The following is a 4,787-nucleotide window of genomic DNA, read 5'->3' as shown; positions in this document are numbered from 1 at the left end:
TGTGGCAGGAGACTAATCAGCAATCTGATTGGTTGCAGGTGGACCTGGGTTAATATGACGCGCCCTTTGACCTCTGGCAAGAGCGGATCTAGAAATGATTTAAATGAAACACAACTGTGGTAACCCACTTATTTCGACAGTTCGTATACTCTTCGAGTGGAAAACTGTCAATACAGAATGATCTTGAAACTGACAGAGTGGGAAATGAAATCATTAAAACCGCTGATGTTGAATTCAGTGTTTCTAGCATCAAAACGCGTCCACATTCCTCAAACTCGAACCATGAGAACTTTCTTGCAGTTTTGAGCCACTTTTGACAGTTGCAAACGCTCCTGCTCTCTGATCCATCTAGTAATAAGTCGTTAAACAAAACCTAATTCGACTTCGGCATGCGAGGCTAGCTTAGGAAAAAAACTGCATTTAATAACCATCACTTAATAAAACATCGTCAGGCAACTTCCGCGTTCCATATTGCTTCGATGCTCACCGGGCTTCTAGTAGCACCAAAAGTAACTGGCCAATCAACTATGGGTTATCAGTTTTGTCCAATGCTAACTATGGTCCGCGAAATAGAGTGAGTCTTATCGGTTGCCCGACCACTATCAAGCATTCCGCCTCATTATCTGCTACTTAGGTTTGGACAGTCCCATAATACGATCTCAAGCCATCAAGATGTATGGGGATGTGAAGTACGATCTTTCAGATCCCACCTAACATTTATTTGCCAATGGACGACCCTATTCCACAGACTCCCGTATTTGAATGGAGGCCTTATCGTTTGGATCACTACTGATCCAGCTGAAAAGATATAGGCCGATTATCTTGAATTTTAGAATATCTTTAAATATTACTAGAGCTTACTTCTTAGCCGTGTGTAGTTGGGTTGAATTCCCTGGAAAGCATCTTTCATCGTCAAGGTTTTTGAGAGGTTCCCAATTCAATTTGCCCAGTGAGCTGAACCCGTTCTGTGTGGTTAACATAAACAGCGATCATCGCTTATGTGAATAACTTGGTTGTTAACAATGCCAGTTGGCCTTAGTAGCTTTCGTCTGATGCACGGTGATCATAAGAGATCTACAAGCCCGTTCAACTGAACAGCACAGCTCCCAGACTATTTTGAGACGCTTCGGTAGAAACCCAAGGCGGTTGACAGTTACATAGGTGGCATTTAAGCTGTTCGTCAAGCTTGGCTATTGGCCTGCAAACGTTTGGTCAACATGTTAGGAGACTGTTCGTCAGAGGTTCACTCACTGTCCAATCCGGTATGTCGAAGTGAAGCCCTTCAGTACACCTCATTGGGCCATGTAGGTACACAAATCGCCACAGTGCGATAAGGCCCAGTTTGTTGATGCGATTAAATAAACTCTTCGTTTAGTAATGTATGAGTGCTAGTGCTATCTTCGGTGATGATGGTGATGAAGACGTTGATAAGTACATTGTGCAGGGTTGGTACGGCCGTCATGAAAATGAGACCTAAGATCAATGACCGTACTGTTTTATGATGGTAGTTGATGTTGTGTTGAAGAGGACACCTCACGGGCCTGCCGCCTCAGGGCGGAGGTGACAATTTAACTTCTTATCACTTCACGAAGGTTAATCGTGACTAAACTCGGATCTTATTTCACCGATTTGGGGATTCAACGGGACCGCCCGCGAAGTTGCATCTACCTGTCCCAGATCGCCATTTGGAATTTAATTTGGTTTACACACTTCTGAACTTCATGTTATCTCCTAAGGATCTACTGTTTATGCGGTATCCTTAACTACTTGAATCACTGCACTCCCCCATGTTGGTGGAACTAGATGTTGAGACCGCGATCTGAGGTGCCCTCAGGATCTTCGTCACCGATGTCCCAAGCGTTGCTGGTGTCGGATAAGTTCGACAAGTTGCTGATCAGTTAATTTTAGGATTGCGATCAGTTGTGCAGCGAGCACTTCGTTCGCGGGGAAAAACCCAGTGTCGTCAATTGTGTTCGCACCGATCATACGCTACGCGTGTTTTTTTACCGTTCCTCCTCCCGAATGGCTCAAGCTGCGAGATGAAATTCGTGTGTTCAAGGAGAACGGTGGGGAGATTATAAAACAGCATCTAAGGCAGGGTAAATATGCCTAAAGCACACTTAGTGCCCTTGGGCTAAGGTTTGTGTTTTGCCGTAAGACGACAAAAAGTCAACGACGCCAATCGCCGCGTTACAACGGTAGCCATATTGATTTCTCATTCCTTGCAAGCACCCACTCTGAACATATCCCTAGCAATTGAGGGGGATCACTGCACGCTATGGAGACTTTTACATACCCCGGTAGTGTTATTAGCCCTGACATCGACAGCATGATATCAGTGTTCAACACCAATGCTTCGCTACCGTACACTCATGATTTATTTGAAAGCCTTGTCGTGAAGAAAAGAATAAAGGTGGACGGGGAATGTACTTAATGCTAGCTTACTACAATCATTCCGAATCATCACAACTCCAAGCAATGTGGATAGAAACTGACAACAAGATCGCCACTGACATCGGTTGGCAGCGTCTCCAAGCAGGCGCAGTGAGGATCACATACTCCCCATCCTGGAAAGCGAGTGGCACAGACAGCACTCAAACTTTTCGTGATTTCTCTCCCACCCCTCTGCCAGCTGAAGGGTTGGTCACTTCTCTGCCTCCGCCACTCTGGATTGGGCATGGAAAACAGCACGCTCTTCGGCAAACGATGGCTAGGCATACGCTACGCGTCCCAACCAACGCAGCTTCTGGTGCTGGACACATTCTTCAGCAGAAGTCCCCGTTACACAGCCGAAAACTCGGTTTCTAATTGCATCGTTACGGATGCACTGACACCAACCCACACAAGCTGTGGTCCTGAGACAGCGATTGTCGAACATATGAAGACGTCTCAGTTCCGCTGCTCAAACAGGCCGAGTGTCACAGCCATACAACAGGTTAACCCGTACTGTAGCTTGATGGACACGCCCCTTGAGGTTCAGGGATATATCGCTTTGACGCTATAGGTATCACGAATTAGGAAACACGACTCGGGCCTTGGAGATTCGTGCATTGATCTCATCTGTCCCACTACAATTAAAACCAATACAACTTTCAGGGTACGTAAAATGCGCCACAAGTTCGAGTGCCTCTCCCTGGATTGCAAGTGGTGTGTTCAGCGACTGCCCGTCCAGGAGCGTGACCTTACACTTTGTGGGTGCAAATTCCATACCAAAGGACGGGATGACTTTGATCAGTTCATCCAAAAACACGTGCGCCTTCTCCTTTTCGAAGATGAGAATGATGTCGTCTGCATATTCCAGATCGACAAGGTCTTCGTCACAAGCTATTTGAACAGCTGGGTTTTGGATACCTTCCAGCGTTCGTCTCATGATTTCATCGATCACGAAATTAAACAGCAATAAGGAGAGTGTGCATTCCTGACGGACACCACTTTGTGTACGTAAGTTTTTGGAGAGCTCACCGTATACTCACACGTCCGGAAGTTGGGGGATACAAAGAAGTTCCTGGGCATTCCTTGGTGGGCAAGTGTTCCAAGAAGCGCAGACCGGTCAACCGAGTCGAATGTTCCTTGGAAATCCAGGAACACTAGAATTCGGGGTCTTTTATACGTGCGGTGTTGTTCTAGCACCTGATGGAGTGTGAAAGGTTTGTCAACGCAACTCCTTCCAAGCTGAAATCTCGCTTGCTGCTCTCGTGTTAGTGTTTCGCGAGCCACCGTTAGGTGACAAAGCACTAGTGGCGCCAACAGTCTCGTTACGACCGGGGTCTTCCTGATCCCTCCGTGGTGGCCACACACACTACGAGTCCTTTTTTTTTGAAAATGGCGCTATCACTAAATGCCCCCAGTTGCCTGGGACAGACTTCTTTTCCCTGGTGCAAGCAACAGATCAGACAAGCGCTGACCGAGGACTTCACCTCCATCTTTGAACAGTGCGGGCGGGAGGTCATCCGAACCAGAGGTTCGGTGGCGCTTGAAAGAACAAATGCAGCCGTAAACCTCCGAGGTTGTATGCGGTTCCATGTTCACCGTCCAGGGTTCTACGTCACCAGATGGTTGCCAGCTGGTCACCAAGACAACTGTTCATCGAAGTATTTGGCCCAACAGTCGGAGGGTTCTTTCCTTCAATGCTACCAAATTTCCGAACAACCTGAACATATCATCTTCCCCAAGGTTTGGCGGTATGCGCCACACTGTAGTTTCCCAATCATCGCAATTGTGGCAGCTAGAACACCGGTGTATTGCTGGCAAATTGAATTGATTTGATAGCTAAAGACATCGCAAGAAGTGGTGGATGACCGATATCAGTGATATTCATACTGTCACTTTGTTTGCAGATTGACTGAGCTCTTGGAAGTGTAGGCACCTCAGAATGCCTGACAGGTCAGCACTGTGTCCCCTCCCTCATCCTCTCTTTTTCTCTTCTTTTCACTTGAAGGCTTTAAAGACACTAAAATGAACTTCATGGTTTTACGACAGTGACGCATCAATGTAAATAGTGATGTTGCTGTCTCTGGTGGTGATGCTAATGACCCACTTTGAAGATGGACACTTTTATCAACTCAACGTTTGCCTGAGATGGCCTGTTTTTCCTAAGTGGGTGTAAATAAGTTAGACAGGCACTCACTTGGGATTTCACCAATGTCTTTGGATGAGACAGGTTGGAAATCGTCTAGAGCACAAGTGTTCGTTACCATCCCCTCAACGTTTATCTTCGACCACTTTACCAGAGTTTGGTTACCATCATTTCAACGTTTATTTCAGAAGAGCTTGGTAAACAATCGGTA

General features: G+C 46.5%; 1 protein-coding gene across 1 annotated transcript in view; it reads left to right on the top strand.

The window, feature by feature from the left end:
• Positions 1–538: 538 nt before the first annotated feature.
• T265_08826 (hypothetical protein) overlaps positions 539–4,787 on the top strand; it is a gene marked incomplete at both ends in the record, with an annotated part of 73,842 nt that continues 69,593 nt past the window's right edge. The window contains one exon of the mRNA XM_009174738.1: positions 539–574. The remainder of the gene's footprint in view (positions 575–4,787) is intronic.

The sequence above is a fragment of the Opisthorchis viverrini genome (genome assembly GCF_000715545.1).
Source record: "Opisthorchis viverrini unplaced genomic scaffold opera_v5_236, whole genome shotgun sequence".
Taxonomy (NCBI): Eukaryota; Metazoa; Platyhelminthes; class Trematoda; order Opisthorchiida; family Opisthorchiidae; genus Opisthorchis; species Opisthorchis viverrini.
The sequence above is the reverse complement of the archived record's forward strand: the minus strand, read 5'-3'. Positions and strand labels throughout refer to the sequence as shown.